Source organism: Rhinatrema bivittatum, chromosome 4 (genome assembly GCF_901001135.1).
Source record: "Rhinatrema bivittatum chromosome 4, aRhiBiv1.1, whole genome shotgun sequence".
Taxonomy (NCBI): domain Eukaryota; kingdom Metazoa; phylum Chordata; class Amphibia; order Gymnophiona; family Rhinatrematidae; genus Rhinatrema; species Rhinatrema bivittatum.
The window spans coordinates 333,326,207-333,351,928 of NC_042618.1; the positions used below are offsets into that span (position 1 = coordinate 333,326,207).

The following is a 25,722-nucleotide window of genomic DNA, read 5'->3' on the forward strand; positions in this document are numbered from 1 at the left end:
GCTCTCACCCAGGCGCTCATTCACACCCACAGACACACCAGCTCTCACCCAGGCGCTCGTTCACACCCACAGACACACCAGCTCTCACCCAGGCGCTCGTTCACACACACACACCAGCTCTGCGAGAAATGTGTAATCTTTCTACCTTACAGGCTGATAAAGTACAGTGCGCTCCAACGGATCGCACTGTTAACCCGCCACTGGACGCGCGTTTTCCCTTATCCCTTATTCAGTAAGGGGCCGAAAACGCGCATCCAATCCGCCAAACCTAATAGTGCCGGCAACATGCAAATGCATGTTGATGGCCCTATTAGGTATTCCTGCGCGGTACAGAAAGTAAAATGTGCAGCCAAGCCGCACATTTTACTTTCAGAAATTAGCGCCTACCCAAAGGTAGGCGCTAATTTCTTCGGGCACCAGGAAAGTGCACAGAAAAGCAGTAAAAACTACTTTTCTGTGCACCCTACGACTTAATATCATGGCGATATTAAGTCGGAGGTCCTGAAACCTTCCAAAAGTAAAAAAAATAAAAATAAAAAAAAAATTTGAAGTTGGCCGGTGGCTGTCGGGTCGAAAACCGGACGCTCAATTTTCCTGGCGTACGGTTTCCGAGCCTGTGGCTGTCAGCGGGCTCGAGAACAGACGCCGGCAAAATTGAGCGTTGGCTGTCAAACCCGCTGACAGCCGCCGCTCCGGTCCAAAAGGAGGCGTTAGGGACGCGCTAGTGTCCCTAAGCCTCCTTTTGCCCGATTTTATTTCTCGGGAAGTGCCTTCTGTACTCTGGCCTTGGACACCCTCTGCAGGAGGAGGCTGGGTCCTGAGTGCCAGCAGAGAGCTGCTTTACCGCTGGGCCTCATTTAAATACAGAATTGCACGCACAGGAGAGTGGCCTGTGTGCGCGCCGAGCTCTCCCGCGGACTTTACTGACAGGTCGATACTCTAACGTGCGGTTGAAGATTTCCCGTCTGTAACGTGCTGGGAGCGCACAATTCGGACGCGTAAGGCGATCCAGCGATACAGTCTCCAGTTTCACGCGTCCTTAGCGCTTCTTAAAACAGACGCATAACCCTTTCCGCATGCAGCATGTATATGATATGTAAATGAACGAACTAGCTGTATAATGAAGGAATTAGCTATTCCCCTCCGATACTGTGACGCGCGCTCAGATTATCTCCTTTGTAACCCGCTATTTTGCCGCGTCCTTAACCTGTTAGTTTACCGCCTACCCTCTACTTGGTGTTAGTGTGGTGTTAGTGTGGTGTTCGAAAACTAAAACGGGAATAAAGTGTAAAAAATGGGGGTAAAACCGTAAAGTGTAAAAAAACATTGCAGCGTAAGTTATTTATATATATATATTTATATTTATATGTATAAATACCTGTCACTTTCCGAATCCCCCAGGCGTGCGGTCATCGAGGCGGCGGCGGGAGCCGGCGGGCGGATGGGCGCCCGTTCATCCAGGCGGTGGGAGCCGGCGAGCGGGTGGGCGCACGTTGGATCCAGGCGGCGTGGGAGCTGGCGGGCGGGTGGGCGCGTGTTCGATCCAGGCCGCAGCCGGTCTCCGGTGCAGCCCCAGTCCTGTCCCCCTCCTCCCGAAGCAAAAAAAAAACAAAAAACGAAAAAGTAGCAAGGCTCGGGCCTGCTATGGTAGTCCCTTCTCCCCTCCTCCCGATTTTGGCGCTCAAGGAGGCCGGGTGGGCGTGCATTCATCCAGGCAGAGGGGGTCGGCGGCGAAAGCGGCCGCCGGCTCCCTCTGCCTGGATGAATGCACGGCCCCCGCCGGCAGTGAATGAATGCCCGTGCGATTTCGGCGCTCAAGGCAGTCACATGTCGTGGTGAAGAGAACTGTGCGTGCAGGGAACGAGGGTGCGCCTGACACTGCCGCACTGTTTCTACCGCGGCCTTAGAGTATCGATCTGTGAATCGGCCCGCTAGTACTGCCAGCTTGGCTATGTGGATTTTACTTCCTGCTCGGTATGGTTTGAATTCAACAGTATCAATGTCTGGTGTGTGATTTGACAGTTAAATGCTAATGGAAAAACAGGTCCAAATGGCACACTAAAATGTAAAAATATTTTCAGTGAATTTTGAATTTTTGCAAACCTAGGGGAATTTGCAAGACATCTCAAACTCTTAAAAGGAGTACAGTAGTCATGAAAGGTTGAAAACCACTGGTATAGGACGTGAGCTTTCAAGACCACATAAGTGATTGACAGAGAAAAGGGCTTCCTTGTTTATTTTAAAGAAATCCACTGTAACTAATAGAGATGTGATTCGGTGGAACCTTTTGGTTTGGCCTTTATTGGCCCGCCGCAGGAAATTTTGTTTTCCCGCTGTAAGGGATGATTTTTTTCGGCCGCCCCGAATTTCGGGGTTAAGGTGCACTAACCCCGAAAAACAAATTTTCCCGAAATTTTGGGAAAATCAGCTTTGTTTTTTCGGGGTGGCCGAACCTGGATGAATGCACATCCCTAGTATTTCCAAAGAACCTATACTATAAATTTATTCAAACTCCTCCAACTACATCAGGAACAAAATCTGCAGGTAATCTTTTTCTTTTCCTTCAACAGAATATACAGAAATGGTATTTTTAGAACATCATGCTTGTACCTGCTATGCGTAGATTGCTGATTTTCAAAGCGACTTATGTGCATAAAATTGCTTTGAAAATGATGGGATAAAGTCCCATAGTATGCGTTATGTCTGCTTCTAAACTTGCACTCATACTTCTGAAAATTCAAAAGTCTGTGCCGAAGTCCTATCCCCACCCCAGCTTTGCCCCCAAGAAAGCCCATTGTGAGTGCATGTAAAAGTATGCGCGTGATCAGATTATGCATGTACTTTTACATGCACACCTGTCAGGGCTGTTTTCAAAGACCTGCTTGTATCTATTAAATTGGGTTTTATACACACAAGTAATTTTAAAAATTACCCCTTGAATAAAAAAGTGAGCTCTTAGCAATGATATTTTGATGTGGGACAAAATGAATTATGGAGCAAGTAATTGCTTTCTCATTTATATTTGGTGTATTCTGGAACAGTTTCTCACAGCATACTGTTTTTTTTTTTTTTTGTTTTGTTTTTTTCAGGCTGCTGAACAAAAAACCAAAGGTTAGTTTTTGTTATCTTTATCTCACTATGCTTTTCTTGTTGTATTTTAACTGACACTTTATAGTATGTCCAATGGTTGTCCCTCATTTATAACTGAATCTTAGTTGACACTTTTAATAATTTGTCATTTAACCCATTACTTTTTTAGTTTCTTTGAATAATTGTTTCTCTTCCACTAAAAAAATATTTTGCTATTTTATTTTGTTAAAACATACTTTCCAATATATTTTTCTCTTAATGTCAATATTTTTTTAATAAACAACCTTTTATTTGTCCAAGTAACAATTGAATATGTACATGTGGTTGTAAATCCCTTAGTTTTGAATAATTAGGAATTATAGGTAAAGTGTTACCTTTTGAGATTGGATTTTTGCAGATACGTTCAGTGTATTTTTACAATTTTATTATATGATTTAGGAGAAGATTTATGAAAAGCTGCTTGAGTGATCAGGATAGTGGCTATATTTAAGGATAATTTTCAGCCATAACCTAGCCAGCTAAGTTGTAGCTGAAAATAGACCTAGATCTAGCCATCATTTATTTTCCCTATCTCTGTGAAGGGTGTAAATGCTGTAAACTTAGTTATTTTAGTCCAATTTGACAGTATGTTCCTCGAGGAAATAAAGAAACTCCTAGGATGTTTATGAATTGGAGGATGTTTCTCTGATCCTTGCCTGTCCAACTCCTTAAGGGACCTGTCAGAACCAATTGTGCACAATCTTTTTAAAACTGTAAATGCACCTTTTCAACAAGGGCAATACCCCAACCTCTTAAGTTATCTAGTATTAGAACAACTTTAAAAAAAAAACCCAAACAAAAAAAACCCTCCACACATTATTTACTGATTTGTGCCAGTTATTGCCCAATATCAAACTTACCAGCATTGGCAAGACACATTGAATCAGTGGTGACAAAAGAAATGAGAGATTACCTTGAAGATTCCAGTATCTTAGACCAAGACCAGTCTGGCTTCCAAACTGGAAACTCATCTCACTTGTGGATGACATGCTGTGCTCTGATGAATCAAGGGGAGATCAGGTGGCCTTATCCTGAATCTTTCATCCACATTTGACATGGCTGTTCATCAAATCATGCTGCCCAGATTGTTGAATTTAGGAGTTGAGGGGATTGTGACTAAGTGGTTCAAGTCATTCTGACTGACAAATTTCAGATTATATCTAGGGATGCTACATCTTCAGAACCCTGGCCCATACTTAGGAATTCCTTCAAGGATCTACACTATCCCTCATTCTATTTAATGTATATTTCCAGTCCCTGGGCACCATCATAAGAAACTTAGGGCTTAAAATATACATTTATACAGCTGATAAATAAATCATCCTTCCTCTTTTGGCAACATGGATGGAACAGTAGTAATCCTTAGCCAGTGCCTTACATCAATATGTAAATGAATGGCTCATAGGCTTCAGTTAAACAAGAACAGAGGTCCTGTGGGTGGGAGTTTATAATGACCAGAAAATTGGTAACCAATTAACTTAGGAAGATATCTTTCTCCCAGGACAAGCAGGATGGTAGTCCTCACATGTGGGTAATGTCACCAGACGGAGCCCTATCACAGAGAACTTTTCTATCAAAGGTTCTAGAACTTTTGACTGGCACACTGAGCATGCCCAGCATGCCATAATCCCTGTAGCCACAGGGGTCTCCCTTCAGTCTTCTTTTCTGCGCTGCAGTTTGTCTTGTGGTTAGGAGCTCTGTGAGAATTTTCTCATTACTTTTCCTCACGGAAAAGAAGTTTTCTTCACAAAATATTCCCTCATAGGGGTCTCCCATCTCGACACAGTTTTCTCGACGCTTGGTGAATAATTTCCACCATCTTTGGTCAGTTCCTGCTACCTTGTTTTCGGTTCCTGCAGGCCTCCGACCGTTTTCGTAGCCCTCTTTTTCCGCCATGGCGACGGGCTTTAGAAAATGCCCAGAGTGTCCGCATACGATGTCCATTACTGACCCGCATGATGTTTGTGTGCTGTGCCTCAGCTCATTACACAATGTACGCCAATTCCTTAGCTGCGCTCAAATGACCTTGAAGGGCAGGCGTGCCCGCCTGGACAAAATGGAGTCTCTCTTCAAGATAAAACTAACTCCATCGACGTTCACCCATTCATCACCGGCAGGGACATCTTCAAAATCCATCGATAAAACTCGCCAGGAGCAGCAAGGCAGCAGTGACCTTCTTGTCATCGACACCATCCAGGGCATCAACAGCGTCTTCCTCGGTGCCGGAGAAGGGCCGGACCGAGCACCGAGGGAAACATCATCACCGGCACAGATGCGATTCCACACGTGGTGCCGGCACAGACACCGCATTGGCTTCGATGGCTATCGAGCCGGTTGTGAAGAGGGCACGGGGAGAGGATCCCCCAACCTCCTCTGCACTCGAGACCTCGAGACCCTGAGGCAATCCCCACTGATATTGGTGCAGGTTACTGAGCCCCCACAGATTCCTGTGGAGGTGCCAGTAGCACCTCGTCTGCCTCCCCCTGCAGCTGCATTACCTATACCAGCTTGCTATACTTGTCCGACAGGCAGTTCTCGATGCCCTCTGGAACCTTCATCCACCATTGATGCCGGCCCCCATACAGGCACAGACACCAGGGCCATCGTTCTTTACACTGTTGCTTGACCGCCTGGATACACTCATCAGTGTCCTTCGACCCAGTCTGGGCCACCAGTACCAAGACGACCTACTGAGTCTCCGAAACCTCTGATACCCATTCTGGGGTCCTCGGAGGAAGAAGACATGGATTCTAGTCCTATTCCAGCTCCACTTCCACCGTTGCTGGAACCGGTTCCTGGTCCATCGAGGCTCCCACAGTTCCCTTCGATGCCATTGATGCTGCCTAAGTCTCCATTGGTGCCACCGCATCCTCCATCAAGACCATCGAGGCCTCCATCGATGCCTGCACATCCTGGAGTATCAAGCCTTTTCCCTCCCTCAGCCAGAGACCCCGTATGATCCATGGGAGGATGTTGACACAGACACTTCTACAGAGGACACACTCTCAAAGCCATCTCCTCCAGAAGAAAGGAGACTGTGTCCTCCAGAAGACCTCTCCTTTGCTAATTTTATAAAGGAAATGTCAAAGACCATCCTTTTTGACCTAGTCACCGAAGAAGACACACGTCTCAAGACATTAGAAGTCCTTCAATTTGTAGATGCCCCCAAAGAAATTATGGTCATTCCAGTCCACGATGTACTCTTGGATCTGCAGCTTCACCTATTGGAGCACCCTTGCACTGTCCAACCAGTTAATAGAAAGACAGATGCAACATATCTGGTCCAGCACACGTCAGGGTTTCAGAAGCCACAGCTACTCCACCAATCAGTAGTAGTTGAATCTGAGCAGAAGGCGGCCAGGAGACTGCGCCCTCATTCTTCAGCTCTCCCTGGAAAGGACCAAAGTTCTTGGATGGTGTGGCTCGAAAGGTCTTTCAGGGCTCTGTTAGTGTCACACATGGCTGCCCATCAATTATACATGACACAATGCCAGAGGAATGTGTGGAAGCAAGTCCAAGGAATAGCGGACTTTCTCCCCCAACAACAACAAGAAAACCTCACTGCCATTCTCCAGAAAGGCCTCGAGGTAGGGAAACATGAGGTCAGAGCTGCATATGATTCCTATGAGACGGCGTCTTGCTTACCCCAGAAGACCCTTTTATTGCTCATGCAAGTACTACCCACCTACATCTCGCGTGAGACCAGCCAAACCATCTGAGAGGACATCCACAGCAGGCCAAGACGTCCAGATCTCAGCCAGCCCCACAAACGGGCCCAGCCTCTGGATTTTGAAATCTGTCCAGAGAACAGCAGCCACTCTACAAATCCAAGACCAGATTTGCCTGTAGGAGGTTGGCTACACCACTTTATCACTAGCTGGTGCCGCATTACAACTGCCCAATGGGTAATATTCATCATAACCCAGGGATACCATCTAAATTTCCTCATGGTACTCCCAGATTCACCACCCAATCCACTGTGGCTCAGAAGAGATCACACAAGCCTTCTAGAGTTAGAACTGTCCACCCTACTGAGCGCCAGGGCTGTGGAAGCCGTTCCCCTGGCACAGCAGGGTACAGGGTTCTGCTCCTGCTATTTTCTAATTCCAAAGAAATCAGGCGGCCTCCACCCCATCCTAGAGACCTCCGCAATCTCAACAAATTTCTACAAAAAGAAAAATTCAGGATGGTGTCCCTAGGCACCATGCTTCCTCCTACTACTGCAAAGAGACTGGCTCAGTTCTCTGGATATTCAAGACGCCTATGCGCACATGCCCATATCACCACATCATTGCAAATACCTGCGTTTTCTAGTGGGGCATCAACATTTTCAGTACTGGGTTCTGCCTTTCGGACTTGCCTCAGCACCCTGTGTATTTACAAAGTGCCTAGCAGTGGCTGCGGCCTATCTACGCAAAAAACAGGATACACGTGTTTCCTTACCTGGATGATTGGCTAATCAAGAGCCAATCCAAGCAAGGAGCTCTCAATGCGCTGAAGCTCACTATCAATCTGCTACACTCAGGGTTTCTCATCAATTACAAGAAATCTCACCTGAATCCATCTTACATACTTACCTTTATCGGAGCAGATTTGGACACCACAGTTGCAAAGGCCTTCCTGCCCAATGACCGCGCAGACACACTCTCCAGACTAGCTACATCTCTGCGCACAAAGAAAACAGCATCAGCCCATCAATTCCTCACGTTGCTGGGCCACATGGCTTCCATGGTCCACGTCACTCCTATGGCCAGGCTAGCCATGAGAATAACTCAATGGACTTTGAAATCTCAGTGGCTACAAGTCACTCAACCTCTTTCATCCCAGATCCATGTAACCGACAGCTACATCTCTCGCTTCTCTGGTGGACAAACAAGGCCAACTTGCTGACAGGTCTGCCCTTCCAGCAACCAGTTCCTCAAGTGACCTTAACCACGGATGCATCCAACTTAGGTTGGGGAGCTCATGTGAAAAACATTCAAACTCAAGGGACTTGGACACAACTCGAAGCAAAGTTTCAAATCAACTTCCTAGAGCTTTGAGCCATACATTATGCTCTATTTGCGTTCAAGGACTGCCTTTCACACAAGACTGTTCTCATACAAACACAGTTGCAATATGGTACTTGAACAAACAGGGAGGAACAGGCTCTTATCTCTTCTGCCAAGAAGCCGTGCAGATTTGGGCCTGGGCCCTTGCACACTCCATGCATCTCCGGGCCACTTATCTGGCAGGCATACAGAATGTAGTAGCAGATTGCCTTAGTCAACAGTTCCATCCCCACAAGTGGTCTCTGGATCCTGTGGTAGAGACCAAAACAATCCCACGCTGGGGTCAACAAACAATCGACCTCTTTGCATCCCAACTGAATCACAAAGTGGACCAATTCTGTTCCCTGTACAGGCAACAAAACAAGTTAGCCAAGGACGCCTTCGCTCGTCCCTGGAACAAAGGCCTCCTATACGCATATCCTCTGATACCACTGATAGCCAAAATTCTCGAGAAGCTACAACAGGACAAGAACATAAGAACATAAGAACATAAGGGATCAGTGATATTCATAGCCTTGACAGGTATGCTTTCCCATGCTTCTCAACCTCTCCATCCGAGAACCAATTTGCCCTGGGCACGGCGCCCAATCTCATAACTCAGAACCAAGGCACGTTGCGTCACCCTAACCTTCATTCCCTATCCCTCACAGCCTGGATGTTGAAAGCTTGATCCTTCAACCGCTCAACCTTTCAACTAAGGTCTGTCAAGTGCTTGTAGCTTCATGAAAGCCTTCCACACACAAATCCTATCGTTCTAAGTGGAAAAGGTTCACCACGTGGTGCACGCAAAAAGGTATTGATCCCTTTTCCTGCCCCACTCCATCTCTATTAGACTATCTCTGGCACCTTTCAGACTCTGGTCTCCAGACTTCCTCGGTACGGGTACACCTCTGTGTCATCTCAGCGTACCACAAGGGAGTAGAGGATGCCCCAATAACAGTGCAACCCCTTGTGAGTCTGTTTGAGGGGCCTTTTACAACTTGAGACCCCTTTACGGCCACCAGTTACCGAATGGGACCTAAACATAGTACTTAAAGGCTCATGCATTCCCTGTTTGAGCCTTTGCACTCCTGTGATGATAAATTTCTTACATGAAAAGTTCTTTTCCTAGTAGCCATTACATCTGCTCGAAGGGTTAGTGAGTTACAAGCACTTGTCACATACTCACCCTATACAGGGTTCCATCATGACAGAGTGGTCCTCTGTACTCACCCTAAATTCCTTCCTAAGGTAGTAACTGACTTTCACCTGAATCAGTCTATAGTCTTACCCACCTTTTTCCCAAGGCCTCACTCTCACCAGAGAGAGAGAGTTTTACACACCTTGGGACTGTAAACGTACACTTGCCTTTTACCTAGGACCGTACTGCAATCCATAGGAAATCCACCCAACTCTTTGTTTCTTTCGATTAAAAACAAACTGGGAATTGCAGTGGGCAAATAAACTCTCTCCAACTGGCTAGCAGACTGTATAGAATTCTGCTACGAGAAAGCAGGCCTTCCTCTTCAGGGACGAGTGAAGGCGCACTCAGTAAGAGCAATGACAGTGTCAGTAACAAACCATCGTTCAGTACCGATTGCTGAGATCTGTAAAGCTGCAACATGGAGCTCTCTCCACACTTTTACAGCACATTACTGCCTGGACAAGGAAGGACGTCAAGACTCTGCCTTTGGCCAATCTATCTTGAAGAACTTATTTCCAGTATAATCCCAACTCCTTCCACATCCACCTGCTGTGATTTTCAGGCTGCCTCATTTTTCCTAACAGTACACCAATTGTTGTGCCTGTTGCACAAGTTGTATGCTGTTGGTGCCATTTAAATGAGTCAGCCTGTAGCTTGCCAATCACCCACATGTGAGGACGACTGTCCTGCTTGTCTTGGGAGAAAGCAGAGTTGCTTACCTGTAACAGGTGTTCTCCCAGGACAGCAGGATGTAGTCCTCACGAAACCCACCCGCCACCCCACGGAGTTGGGTCCGCAACAGTTTTATTATTTTATTTTTTCGCTCGTACCTTTTGCTACAAACGAGACTGAAGGGAGACCCCTGTGGCTACAGGGATTTTGGCATGCTGGGCATGCTCAGTGTGCCAGTCAAAAGTTTGACAGAAAAGTTTTCCGTGATAGGACTCCGTCTGGTGACGTCACCCACACGTGAGGATAACATCCTGTTGTCCTGGGAGAGCACCTGTTACAGGTAAGCAACTCTGATTTCCTAGCGTGTAGCCAGATGGACTCAAAACCAATGGGTTATATGCTCCCCTGCTAACAGATGGAAACAGATTTCAAAGCTGATGTCACCTTATGTCACCTTAGATATACCCCTGCAGTGACCTCAGCCCTTCATTATCTCTTCGTCTCCTAGCAGATGTGAATGTGCTTTCCCTACACCAGCATTGGTGGTATAGCGGGATTGCAATACTCATTAGAAGAAGAAAGTTTACCTTTAAATTGAGAAAGATTGAGCCCCACTCTCCTACGGTGATCCCTAAAGGTCCCACCCCCAGTCTAGAATTCCTGATGTGATTTCCGCGATTCCTCAGAGCTGTACCTTTGTCCGTTAGCCGGTTCGTGGAGTGGACTTTGCTGCTGAAGCAGCTGAAAGGCGGCGGGTGCAGGAACCCAAGCGCAGCAGTGATGGTCAAAGCCTTCTCCACCCACAGCTGGAGACAGTCTCTGTACTCAGCTGGTAAATGCTGAGCCCAGGTAAGTAAAAAAGAGGATTCCTTCTGACTTAGAGACATGGAGGGGCTTTGGTAAGTCTTTTCTCTGATCTCGTTGCTCGGTGCGCCGTACCGATGACGTTCCTGATCCCGTTGGGGTAAGGGAAGGGGGCTCTGAGCGTGTTGAGCGGCCCCTCGATGGGTAAGGCCCCGCTTCAGGCTCGAGGGTCATTCCACGTGGCAGGCCATTGCGACGCCATCTTGCACGCGGTTTTGTTGGTCTCCATTGCTCTCCATAGCACTTGGCATGTGCAGTGCGTGCCGGTTCTGCGCATGCGCTATTCACCTAATGTCGCACTTATGTGCACACGCATACGTGCACCTCTACTTTCGCACATTGGTACAGGATCTGTGCACACTCAATTTCAGGCGCTAGCCAGCTGAGTGCACAGATACAGTTTATTATGGCCCCGGCAGTAAAGAAGCATAAATGACACTCTTTGTGCTGCCTGCCATATTAGGGCTACACAGTCTGACCTGGAGTCTTTCCTATGTCAGCACTGTGAGGAGGCCCAGGGAGGGTTGGATTCCCTGAACTTCTCCGAGCCCGGCTCCTCCCATTCAGAAGATGAGTCAGGCACGACCTTATCCAGTAACACCCCGGATCTGAGTAATCCCGGGGCTGGGTCTACCATGGGAGAGGGAAATGCAGTTGCACCTACCCCAGTTCTTCCTGGGCTAAGTATAGACCCAGCAGCCTTTTCTTTGGTGGAATGTTTTCAAGTCCTTCAAGCCTTCGTACAGGTGCAGTTGGTCTCTCCTGCCCTGTCCGGATCGACCCCCAGCCGGGAAGGCCTCGCTCTCCCTGCCCTATTGGCAGGCATCAAGACATGCCTCGCTTCTCCAAGGGTAACCCTGACGGACCCAGACACCACGGATGATGAAGGGGATGCGGATTCATTGGAGGATGGAGAAATCCCTCCAGGCTTGGAGCCATATCGGAGCATGTTAAGGTTTTTCCATAGAGATGAATTACCGGCCCTGGTTTCCCAGACCCTGAAGTCTCTGGGAGTTCCTGGCACGGACCCTGTGACAGCACCTAAGAAGAATACCATCCTGGTGTCTCTACGGAAAGCCTCTTGCTATTTTCTGATGCTGGAAGCCATCCAGAAGTTGATTGACCTGGAATTGGGCGCCCCGGAAGCCATTTTTTTTTAAAGGAGGTTGGGCATTGGAAGCTCTGTACCCATTGCATCTGGCAGCCAGAGAACACCAGTGTTTCCCCAAAATGGACGCCCTGGTCTGCGCCGTTTCGAAGCAAACAACTATAGCAGTAGAGGGAGGCGTGGCCTTAAAGGATGTGCATGATAGGCGGTTGGAGTCCATCCTTAAACAAGCCTTTGATGCACTAGCAATGACACTACAGATTGCTTCCTGTTGTGCCCTGGTGGCTCGCTTGTGCCTGTTTCTCTTGAGAGAGGCAGATAACTCAGGAGCGCCTTCCAGCCCGCCATTGCCTTTTTAGTAGATGTGGGCTCTGACCTAGTCCGTACTTTGGCCAGAGGAGTGGCCTCATTGGTGGTGGCTAGAAGACAGCTATGGCTGCGGAATTGGTCAGTGGACACTACCTCACAAAGATGTCCTTTAAGGGATCCCTCCTATTCGGTAGTGAATTGGAAAAGCTGGCCAGTAAGTGGGGTGAATCTCCAGTGCCTCGGCTACCAGAAGATAAGAGAAGGAGGTCACAGTACCCCTCGCCTATGAGGGGTTGGGCCAGGAGCTCCCATCACTTTTGGCCCTACAGGAACTCATTCCAGACATCTCTGTCCTCAGGAAGGTCTCAATCCTTTCAAAGTCGACAGCCAAAAAGAGGGTCTGGTTCGGCCCGAACTTCCCAATGAAGTTTTGCTGACCCATCCATGGGACGAGGAGATATGGAGCCGACTATCCCTCTTCTCCCAGTGGTGGGTCGAGATCATGTTGGACAGATGGGTTTTGCAGCATCCCTTGGGACATATTCATGAAGTTTCCATGCCACTCCCAGTACAAGAAGCTGGTAGTGGAATCTACCTTGACAAGGCTCCTCAATTTGAGGGTTATAATTCTAGTACCTATGCCCCAGGAAAATATGAGGTATTATTCCATCTATTTCATCGTACCCAAGAAGGAGGGTTCCTTTCTCTCCATCGTGGACCTCAAGAGCTTCAACCGTCATCTTCAAGTAATTCATTTCCGCATGGAAACTCTACATTCCGTCATAATGACCGTACAACTGGGAGAGTTCTTAAATTCCCTGGACCTCTCTGAGGCCTATCTTCACATTCCAATCAGACAAGACCACCAGCGTAAGCTTTGTGGTGCTAGGCTGCCATTGTCCGTTCTGGGTGCTGCCCTGTGGCCTGGCTACCGCCCCCAGAACATTTTCCAAAATTTTGGTGGTCTTGGCGGTACTGAGGAAAGAAGGAATCCTGGTGCGCACCCATACTCGGACGACTAGTTGATCTGGGTGAAGTCATTAAAAGAGAGCCTCCAGGTGATCAACAGGGTGATGTCCCTTCTTCAGGAGCTTGGTTGGGTCATGAACACAGATAAGAGCAGTCTCAAGCCCTCCCAGTCCTTAGAATATCTGGTAGTCCGGTTCGACACAAACAGGATAAGGTCTTCCTTCCACCCTCGAGGATAAGGAAGATGATGTGCCAATTGTGCTGGTTGATGAACATGATATGCCCCTGGGTATGCAGTTATCTTCAGGTCCTCAGTCTGATGGCATCAATCCTGGAGGTAATACTGTAGGCGAGAGCACACGTGTCCACTCCAATGCTCTCTGCTGTCACGTTTGAACCCGCTGGCCCAGGACTATTCAATTTGCCTACCCCTACCGATGGAAGTATGTTCTCGGTTTCAGTGGTGGCTGCAGGAAGCTCACCTAAGCCAAGGGTATAAACCTGTCCCCATCAGAGCAGACTTTCTAAGAGCGAGTCTGAATCCAGGAGAACAGATGTAGTCGGTCAGAGCCTTTCAGCTGTTGGTAGATAGCTGGGGCCTCCCATCCATCGATCTGCTGGCTATATCTCACAATGCGAAAGTCTCCCGGTTTTTCAGTTGCAGATCCCTGGGAATAGGCGCCCTTGTTCAGGCCTGGCCAGAGGCGGACTTACTGAATTCCTTTGCTCTGTAGGCCCTGCTGGGCAAGGTCCTTCACAAGATCAAGCGCCACAGGGGTCTAGTCCTTCTAGTGGCTCTGGATTGGCCCCAGACCCCATATTATGCAGACATGCGGAGGCTTCTGATGGAGACACCCCCCTCCCCCCGCCAATGCCTTCCTCCGCACAGGGACCTGCTCCACAAGGTCTGATCGGTCACGAGGATCCTAGTCTGTTTTGTCTTGTGGTCTGGCCCTTGAGAGGGCTTGCCTGATGAAGCATCGATAATCGGCGGCAGTAATTTCCACCTTGCTCATGAGTGGAAGTTCTCGACGTCCTTGGCATATGTGCAGATCTGGAGAATATTTGAGGCCTGGTGCGAGGAATGTGGGGTTGCCCCTCGGTCAGCCAAAATCCCTCTGGTTCTGGAATTTTTACAGGGTGGCCTGATTAAAGGTTGTCCCTTAACTCCTTGATGGTCCAGGTAGTGGCTGTCAGCTGTTTCAGAGGTGAGGTGAATGGAACCCGCCTGCTGGCGCATCCGGACTTGGCCTGTTTCCTGAAAGGGGTTAAACATCCTCCAACCCACCCTTATGGTGGCCGGTTCCCCTGTGGAATCTTTATCTAGAATTGGACTTTTTAGCAAGGCCTTCCTTTCGGCTGCTGCGCAGTCTATCCCTGCGCTTGTTAATGCTGAAGACTCTGTTATTGGTGGCGATATGCTCAGCTCGTCACATCTCTGAATTACAGGCACTGTCATGGCAGGAACCTTTCCTCCGGATGACTCCAGGAGCATTTCAGCTTCACACCGTTCCATCCTTCTTGCCCAAGGTACATAAGAACATGCCATACTGGGTCAGACCAAGGGTCCATCAAGCCCATTTTCCTGTTTCCAATCCAGGCTATAAGTACCTGGTAAGTATCCAAAAACTAAGTCTATTCCACACCATTGATGCTAGTAATAGCAGTGGCTATTTTCTAAGTCAACTTGATTAATAGCAGGTAATTGGCTTCTCCTCCAAGAACTTGTCCAAAACTTTTTTAAACTCAGCTACACGAACTGCACTAACCAAATCCCCTGGCAACAAATTCCAGAATTTAATTGTGTGTTGAGTGAAAAAGAATTTTCTCCGATTAGTTTTAAATGTCCTCATGCTAACTTCATGGAGTGCCCCCTAGTCCTTCTATTATCTGAAAGAGTAAATAACCGGTTCACATTTACCCATTCTAGACCTCTCATGATTTTAAAGACATCTATCATATCCCCCCTCAGCTGTCTCTTCTCTAAGCTGAACAGCCCTAACCTCTTTAGTCTTTCCTCATAGGGGAGCAGTTTCATCCCCTTTTATCATTTTGGTCGCCCTTTTCTGTACCTTCTCCATCACAACTATATTTTTCTTGAGATGCAACGACCTGAATTGTACACAGTACTCAAGGTGTGGTCTCAAAATGGAGCGATACAGAGGCATTATGACATCCTTTGTTTTATTCACCATTCCCTTCCTAATAATTCCTAACATTTGCTTTTTTGACTGCCGCAGCACACTGAGCTTACGATTTCAAAGTATTATCCACTATGACACCTAGATCTCTTTCCTGGGCGGTAGCTCCTAATATGGAACCTAACGTCGTGCAATTACAACATGGGTTATTTTTCCCTATATGCATCATCTTGCACTTATCCACATTAAATTTCATCTGCCATTTGGATGCCTATGCATCTAGGCTCAACTCCTTCCACTTTATCTCTACTTCCAGAGTTTGATCCCTCACACAGTCACCCTCTGTCCTCCACGCCCCCCCCCCACACACACACACTCTCTCTCTCTCTCTCTCTCTCTTGCACACACTCATCCCCTCATACAGGCTCCCTCTTTCTTTCTCACCCATACACCCTCACACAGGCCTCCTATGTATATCTTTCACACACCCCTGCACACTGGCTCTCTGTCGCTCACACTCCCCTTCACATAGGCTCCCTCTTTCTCACACGCACACATCGCTTCACAACAGGCTGTCTTTCTTACACATACACCCTCACACAGGCTTCCTCTCTCACAAACAAGCAAGCAAGCACCCTCATACACACAATCCCTTTTTCACACACACCAGCTCCCAATCTCTCTCACACATACACACTGCTTCACAATCTCGTCACATAGGCTCCCTCTCTCTGACTCCCTCTCTCTGGTACCCACATCCACGCACCCTCACATTTGTGCTCTCTCTCTCAGCCCCCAGGCTCCACAGTTTTACACACACAGACTTACTCTCACCGAGGCTTGCTCCAACTTCGCAGCGAGCAGGACAACCTCCACTCACTGCATGCTGGGAACTGCTCCTTCACTAGGAGTGGGGTGGCCTCCGCTCGCAGCATGCCGAGGCCTGGCAAATTCTGTGCAGAAAATGGAATTTCTGCACAGGAGGGGACTTCTGCATTCCGCAGAGGAACAGAATTACTCTAGGAGTTATCAGCCCCCTGATTCCTGTAGGAGCCAATCTAACTTTATTAACTCTAGAAAGGGGGCCATCTGCATCTGAACTTTCTGAACAGCCTGAATATTGAGTACTTGCTGATCATATCCTATCCTTACCCAAAGAAGTTGAAGCCAGGAAGCCTTCAACTGAAAGGGCTTACAGCTTAATGGAAAGGGTTTTATCCTGTAGTCAATGGAGCTACCTGGACCTCTTCGCTTGCGAAACACAGGAGTTGCTTCAGTACTTATTCTTTCCTTTTCAGGTCTTGGTACCTCTTCAGTCAAGGTGTATCTCAGTGCCATAGCAGCCTACTATATTAAAGTGGAAGGTAAACTAATTTGTGTCAAAATTTATGTGAGACTTTTGGCATACCTTGGGACCTTAATGTGTTCTTGGCACAGTTTATGAAGCTACCCTTTGAACTGTTGAAATAGATTTCTTTGAGGTTTCTCACATGGAAAGCGTTGTTCTTTGTTGCGATCACATCTGCTAGAAGTCAGTGAGCTTCGGGCATTAGTGAATTACTCATCATATGTAATTCTTCCACAATAAGAGTGCTCAGCACCCATTCCAAATTTCTACAAAAGTGGTCTCAGCTTTTCATATAAATAAGCCATCGTCTTACCCATGTTCTTTCCAAGACTGCACACACATGAAAGGGATAAAGCCTTTCATTGATTGGACTGGCTTACTACTGAAAAAGAACACCACTAATATTGTCAGGCCTCGCAGCTATTCATCTCTTATGATCCTAACTGTCTGGGCATAGCAGTAGCCAAGCACACTTTATCCAACTGGCTAGCAGACTGTTTTCTGCAATGTTATGCTCTTGCTGGCCTTCAGATCCCAGACTCCATTAAGGCTTGTCACGTGAGAACCATGACTGCATCAGTTGCTTATTTGAGGTGTACCTACAAGAACATCTGCAAAACTACAACCTTGTTGTCTATGCATACCGTCACATCCTATTTCTGTCTAGACAGTCTATCAAGAAGTGACAGTAAATGTGAGCAAGCAGATTTGCATAGCCTGTTCACCCAATAATCAACTCTTCACTTTGAGGTCCAGGTTGCTTTATTCAGTAAGTTCTCCACTGCAAACCTCAGCTTGGGACTCCATTTGTCATGGCTAATTCAACTTTGCTTTTCGACTGAGAAAGTTTGCTTTTTGTAAATGGTGGTCTCCGTAGACCGGATGAATTACCCATCTGTTTTCCTGTTGAGTCAGTTACCTGGGTAAAGCTTAGTTGTAAATTGACTGAGGGGCTCATGAGGTAATGCCTGCAAGGGAACTCCCGCACATGCTCAGAACAAAAGCTCCATGAGCTAAGAGAAAAGGATCTGTTTTGTGCAATCTGACAATGTTGCCCATGTCATGGCTGATTCATCTAGCTGTCTATGAGAATGCCATTTACATAAAGTAAACTTGCTTTGTTCATAATACTTCTTTTCTCCTCCCTCCTCTTATTATGCTTCTTTCTTGTCCTCCTGTACTTCATTTTACCTGGTTTATTTCTCTTCTGTAGACATTCCCCTCCATACTGGACTTGTTCTCCCCCCCCCCCTTTTTTTTTTTTTACCTAAATCTGCACTGCTGCCAGTTTGCTTAAGCATCCCACTGAGCTATACTGGCGCACAATTAGCTGCAAATAATTTTACTGGTTCAGTTTCCCAGTCTGTTGCTAATGTCACTCTGTTTTCCACTGAGCTGCTACAGTTTTAGAAGGCTGATCATTCAACTGGTCAACTAGACAAGCACATTTTATTTATTTTTATTATTTCCCTTTAGTGGTGGCCCAACCCAAAATGATGTCTTCATACTGCCACTAGTTTTGACCCCTCCTTTCTAATGGAATGAATTCCTTCTCATTATAATGCATTGTCTGCACATTTTTATTGGGATTGCAGCATAATTCCTGTATCCTTCATGTATCTATGGATGCCACATTCATTACCATTGGCTGTCTGGTCTCTTTGAATTTCATTTAAAAATAACAAAAGTTGCATGTCTAAGCTATATGGCAAATTGCTTTGGTATTAATTGCCTCAAGCAAATTTCTGTTTATTCCTTTGTCTTGTCTTTTGGCAAACAAATTTATCTGTTTCAGTGAATTGAAGCTGTCATAACTTGTTGGAATATTAAACATTTATGTTTGTGAAATCTAATCTACAGAGCTGCATTTCATTAAATATGCAGGACTGACATGGCACCAGGTATACTATATTTAAAACTTGTACCTTTAAGGGTTTCTTAGACAAATGCTTTGAAGAACCAGAATAATTTTTTATGCAGTCCATTACTCAACATCCCAGTGATTACTTTTGTTCATTATGCAAAGTAGTATACTCTCTAGGCTCATATGATTGATTGCCAGCCTGCCTGCATATTTGTCAGTATGCTGTTTGTGCTTCTTGTGAAATTCAGTTAAGAATAGGTGGCACCTAAGGAGGCTGGTGAAGTAACCATAGCTCTTTCACTTTCTTCTTTATTTCTTGTCACCCTCATCCCTTCCTTCTTGGTTTTCAGTTCACTTAAATGTTGGCATGACAAATCTATACATTTTGCCAAACCAATATTTTAAATGCTACAAAAAAAGATAGGAGGGAATTGCATCAGAATATTAGAATAATTATGGAATGGTATGAATCCGTACTGTGAGATTGAAGTGTGCTGAAGATCATATATTTTTCCAAAAAAAAAAAAAGAGAATGAGCCAGTGGTATATTTTAGGGACAGCTGCACTGAGCTAGTTGAACCAACAAGATTTCACCTTTTATTTCTTCTCATTGACCTTCAGCCTCCTTGAAATACAGGCATTGGGGTGCTCATTTTATGATGATTTGGTAATGCTAAAAGGTCTTCCATGCAAAGATGCCTAATGAGCCTTGGAAGCTGCCTGTGACTTGGGAATTTGCCAAGGAACAGAGCAACTGGACTCTGGCTATCTCTTCACAAAACATTTTATTATATACACAAAGAAAAACAAGCTAAACAGACCTCAGCAGTCTGGCAAAGAAACTCACAGCAAAATCAATGTATGTAGTCTTAGCATATCCTAAGGTTGGTTTTTTTTTTTGTTTGTTTTTTTTTGCTCCTCTCCTGGGGCCTTCTGTTCCCTCCTGGGCTTGGCTAGTCATCCTACTCCTAAGGGAAATATCCTGGGACCAAGATTCCCTGCAGGAGTATGTCGTAAGGTGGACGAGGCCAAGTACCTGGAGCCGGTTCCTTAAGGTGTTACGAGCCTGCCTTCTAATCACTGCTTCGTACACCTTCACCCCCCCCTTCAGCTCATCTTTCCTTGGTCAAGCAACTGCCTGGAGATGAAATCAGTATCTGCATTTGTCTTTCCAGATCTGTGCCACAGCTTAAAGTTAGAGTTGGAGGGCCAAGAATCATCTCATGACCCTCTGTTTGGACAGTCCAAACCAGGGGTTATCTATTACTAGGTTGAATTGGCGATCCAGTAGGTAATACTGGAATTCCTCTAGTGCCTACTTGATGTCTTACGCTTCTTTCTTAAGCATTAAATACATTTTCTCTCTCGCGTCTTATTTTTTTGCACATGGGGGTGGCCCTTCCCTTTTACAAGGGAGTATCCTAGATATTGTCATTCTTGACGCCCTAGCATACATTTTTGGGGTTGACTATTACCCTTCCATAGACTTGTAAGTAATCTGGCTTAGATGCGCTGTAAATAAACATATCGTCTAAATAGCCTGCGGTGTACCCTTGGTGTGGGTGCAATAAGTGTTTGACCAAGCGTTGGAATGTAGCTGCAGCTCCATAAAGTCCAAAAGGCAGGACTGTGAAATGGAAGTGTCATCTTGGTGTAGAGCGCTGTTTTCTTTTTAGCTGCTGGTGTGAGCAGAACCTGCCAGTAGCCTTTCATAAGGTCGAGCATGGCTATAAACTGGGCTTCCCCCAGTCACTCAGTATGTTCATCCACATGGGGCATTGGGTAGGCCTCTAGCTTTGAGGCCTCATTGACTTTTCTGAAGTTTATGCAGAATTCGGATGCTGCCATCTGTCTTAATAAATAGTACAATAGGTGAGGATCAGACGTTTCTATTATGCTGAGTTGATGCATCTTTCACCTCAGCATCTACCACATGGTGGCCAGCATCCGTGATCTGGAATGGCTTTATTGAACCATCATTTCTGGAGGTGTAATGATATAATGGGAAATGAGGTAAGAGAGGTTTTAATGATGCACGATTCTCAAACATTTTCTGTTGGAAAGCAAGCAGTAGAACTAGGAGTCACAAAATGAAACTCCAAGTGGGACAACTCGGAACCAACATCAGGAAATATTTATTCACAGAGAGGGTTGTAGATGCCTGGAATGCCCTTCTGGAAGAGGTGGTGAAGATGTAACAGTAAACAAATTCAAATAGGAATGGGATTAACACTGTGGATCCCTAAAAGCTAGAGGTGGAAATGAAAAAAAGGATACATGGTGGGTAATCTGCATGGAACCCAGCTATTACTCCTAACAGAAGGCAATGGAGATTATTACCCTTAATCAATTAGCTTTATGATTTTGACTCAACTGCAACATTGTTCTCTGCTTCAGTGTGATTAAAAGTCTCAGGCCCTGACTTTTATAATCTGGGGTACTGATATGTAGACATTAGGGAAAAAGTGCAGGACTACTACCGCCAAGTCTAAAAGCATAGCACGTTCAGCATTCCCTGAATTATCAAGAAGGTTTTCTATGGATAAGCAGGCTGAATTTGCCATGCTGCATGGATGACATCATCAAGGTGGCACCAGAAGTAGCTGTCTCTCAAAGCTTAAGGCTTTTTGCTCTACTGGGCATGCGTGGTAGCTTCTGCACGAACAAGCCTTCTGGAAGTCTACTCGGTTATTTTTCATCCATGCTTTGCATGAATGTGGATTCACTCTCTCTCCAATTCCTCAGTTTTTTCAACTTTTTTCTTGCTTCAGTGAACCCCAAAAAGCACTTTTCAGTGCTACTGTGGTGCAGAGAAAAACTGTGGGATTCAAGTATTGTAGTTGTGGCCACATAATGTCCATCACTGATGGCCACAACTACTACTATCTATGCCAAGCCCAGATCATGACTATGCTAACTGCCGTGATTGTGGAAGAATGTCAACCAGGGTGCAGAGGCAGCAAACTGATTAAATTGCTTGTCTGTGGGCTGAAGACACCTTGGCACAACTATCCACTTCTTCCTTGTCACCGGAAGAGGTAGGGTAGCTCCTTCACTCAGCACAGTCCTCTCCAGGTCAGCTGTGATGACTCCAGGCACCGGAGTGCTGACCAGCATCCGCACACGCACTGACCGTGAGTGACAAAAGGCTTAAGCACACGGCGTACTTCAAGACTACCCCTGTGCTTCCGAAGCCCGTATTGTCACATACACCACTGAAGACTGCACATACAGCAATGAAGGTGTGTGCGGCGCGCAGTACCAAATACGGCATACACGGCTCATGGCACCAAGGATGGCACAGATGTTCTCTCAGCTGCGAACGACATTGAGCACACGCTTCACATGAATCTGCTGCACCTGGGCATTCTCAGTTAAATATACTAGTGGTAGCAGTCCCCCCACTAAGGATTCCCAGTGCCATGTATCAGCCACTACCAGGATCATCCCAGCTTCCATCAAACACCCATTGTAACTTGCTTTCTTCAACTCTGTGGCAACAGGGCTTAAGACTCTCTATGATTCAACCCATTTGTTCTCTTACCTCTTACTCCTGCTTCGGCTTTGGAAAAACAGCACCTGAAACAGTAAACTCCTTTACTTCACTTGCACCGGCCTCAAGAAGTGGTAGAGCAGATGATGGACATTGTCCATACCTTCTTTACATCGCTGCTTTCACAGATTAAGTTGCCTTTTTTTTCTGTCCTGTATATCTCATCCAACCACTAGATTCCACATCAGTATAGTTGAGTTCGCCCACTTGATGGCTCCTGATCTTCATGAAGTACCTAGGGAAGATCTTCCTTTTCCTTTACTGCTATCGCAAAATGAGTCACCACTAGTGTCTCTGAGGTCACGTAGCCTGATGTTGCCTTCCCCTCTGGAATCCTATTACAATTCCACTGGGATTCTTACCAACCCACTGGAGGACATGCTGGACCACTCCTTCACTTTCGGATGACCTCATGTATTCGCATTTTGTTGAAAAGGTGGGGTTACTGCTGAAGATGGACATTCAGAAGACGCCAGACCCCGAATGGAAGTAATGATTTTGCTGTGCATCTTGGACCTTCCGAGCGAGCCCCCACAGTATTTCCATCTCACCCAGTATTGCAGAAATGTTTTCTGGGAGAATCCTTCAATAACAAGAAAACTTGATCTAAAATTCCACCTGCAGAAATCACCAGGCTACAGGATGGTGCACCTCCCACATAATTCCATGGTAGTGCAGTTGGCCATGCCCAGAGCAAAGTAAACCAGACTCCACTTCAACTCACCACAAGCTACTGGACGACTTTTGAAAGAAAGTTTTCCAAGGTTTGATGTTGCCATCTAAGTTACAACACCACAAATTTTACATAGTGTAATATCTCTTCGAATGCCTCTAGCAGCTAAAGCCGTTTGTACAATCTGAAGATGGTGAGGTATTTGTCCTGCAGCCCCTTCTCGGTTTGGAGGAAGACTTTTGACATCTGTTAAGAGCTGTTTATGAGGGTTTTGATACAGCAGCGAGAACCTTGGCTGCCTCTATTGCAGTACACCGAGCGGCTTTGCTCTGAGCCAGTGAAATCTGTGAAGACGTCCATGAAAAAAATGGCTGATCTCTCCTGATGAAGAGAACATCTATTTGTGGACAAACTAACAGAGACCGTCACCCAAATAAAAGATCCGAACTTGGCTGTGCAATCACTTTCAGCAGGTCAGGATCAATCTTCCGGCTCACACCACTTATACCCTCAGTTTAGGAAGCCTTTCTATCAGCAGAGACCTTACTGCTCCTATCAGAGCTACCGTCAGCTTCCATTCTAGTCTCCATGCCCCCAGCAACTGTGTAACCAACAGAGGGACAGACAAAGTGGTAGAAGTCAGAGGAAACAACAAGCACAAAAAACAGCAAAACTGCAACAAGTATTATAGGGAAACCACCACTGCAGAATACCAACTGAGGGCAGAATCCAACTATTTCGAGATTCCTGGCTCAAGGTAACATCAGACCAGTGGGTGGTGATAGTACAGCAGGGCTTCAGTTTGAAATCCAAACCTCGGAGCTCCCCACCCTTGCACTCCTCTAAGAGATCAATCCCAGCAGGATCTTTTACAATAGGAGGTTCTCCTAGGACAAGCAGGATGGTGGTCCTCACACATGGGTGACATCGGATGGAGCCTGGCACAGCACTTTGATCTCAAAGATTCTAGATCTCTCAAACATGCCCTACTGAGCATGTGTAGCTGTAGTCATCACCTTGCCCCCTAGGCAGAGTCTCCCAGTCTTTTCTTTTTTGTGGATTTGTGTGGTCACAGAAGCCGTGTGATCACAGTATTCAGCTTTGCTCTCTTCTCACAGTTCTTGTGATTTTTTCACATATTTTTATTGGAACTTTCATATGACCTCAAGTACAAGATAACAAAGCATCCTGGTAACACAATGATTACAGAGTAGTTACACCCTTCCCTTGTCTCTCAGCGCAATATCAAGTCAACGCAAGTAGGTGAATGGACCCCAAACCACATACAGTATCAAAGAACAAATAACATGTATTTATTTATTTATTTAGCATTTTTATATACCGAAATTCCTGTAGCAAAGCTACAAATCAATTCGGTTTACATTTTAACATTAACAGGCATGTAAGAATGCGGTTACATAGAACAGGGAAAATTAACTAGGATCAGCAAGCGAGAGGTATTACAATAAACAAAATCATACCAAACATAAAGCAAAATATCATACATAAAACAAAATAGCACCATACATCATGAAACAGTGGATAGTCTGTCTACGTCTTTAATATATGATCCTTCACATTTCGAAGAGCCACCTTACGAAGCTCGGCTGGTAAAGACCAAATAAAAGGTTTCCAAACTGTAAGAAAAAATTTCACCCGAGCAGAGGGTTTCAACTTAATAGACCATGATTCCAGGCACAGCAAGGACACCAATTTCTTATGCCACAAGGCGAAGGTGGGAGCAGATAACTCCAACCAGTGTAACAGAATACATTGCTTCCCAACCAAACAACATTTATATACAAAACATTTATATACAAAAAGAGCACCTGCCTTACTCATAGAGGGAGAGTCCAGAGGTTTGCCCAACACACACACCTCAGCTGAGCCTTCGAGAGATTCTGACCACCATTGACTTATTGATTGAAAAATTGCCTGCCAAAACTTTTGAATAAGAGAGAAATCCCAAAAAGAGTAGCTCAGTGTTGCATCCATGTGGCCACATTTAAGGTACTTGCTGTGCACAGATATCCTGGCACGAAACGCCTGCTGAGGGGAGTAAAGCATTCAGTATAAAGAACTCCCTCATATGACCAAAACAGAGCATTTCCACATACAAACATATCTTCATCTAGAATAATAAGCAATTCTTTACTCCAAGCTTGAGCCAAAGATGCTAAAAGCTTATATGATGAAATTGAGTGCAAAAATTTGTAATTCCTCGACGACTGCTCTTGATTATGGCTCCTTTGTACACCAGCCACTCTAGACATGGAGACCAATCACAGTCATTCTGGAAGGTCTCTGAAACTGTTTAACACTCAGTCTAGCAACCATTGAAGTCCAAGAACCTCTGGTAAAAACAAAAACGTAAAAAGTATTCTTTAAACTTCAGGTCCCTTTGCAAGAGTACTGCTTTGGAATGTAAAAAAAGAAATCCATAATCCCATTATCGTTCAGAAGGTAGAATCTGCAGCACAAACGTTTGGGCTTTTCAGCCACCTGAAAAGCCTGTCAGGAGCCTTGTTGCCAAATGTGTAGTTGTGCAGGGTGTTGTGGGTCAAATCTAATATTATGCTGTGCTAGATTAGAGCATATAGGAGAAAATGCTCGACGTTGCAGCATCACTCTGAGAAGTCTTGAAATATCAGCACTCTGTGCTCTTTGTACATTAGTTGTTTCTTTCTATAAAAGACCCTTAAGATCATGCCCTTGTATATGTGATGTGACAGCTTGGCAATCACTGTTCTAGGCCTGGGCCTCTCCTGCAGTTTAGGCCCCAAACGATAGGCACTTTCAAAAATAATTTTCCCCTGCAGGTCCTGTAGGCCCAACTCCTCCAATAACTAGCTTTCCAG

At 45.9% G+C, this 25,722-nt stretch overlaps 1 protein-coding gene across 1 annotated transcript in view; it reads left to right on the forward strand.

Moving 5' to 3' along the window:
* Positions 1-3,093: 3,093 nt before the first annotated feature.
* TNRC6C (trinucleotide repeat containing adaptor 6C) overlaps positions 3,094-25,722 on the forward strand; it is a 309,688-nt gene continuing 287,059 nt past the window's right edge. Inside the window, exon 1 of the mRNA XM_029600392.1 lies at positions 3,094-3,111. The gene's annotated coding sequence lies outside the window, so the exon portion shown is untranslated. The remainder of the gene's footprint in view (positions 3,112-25,722) is intronic.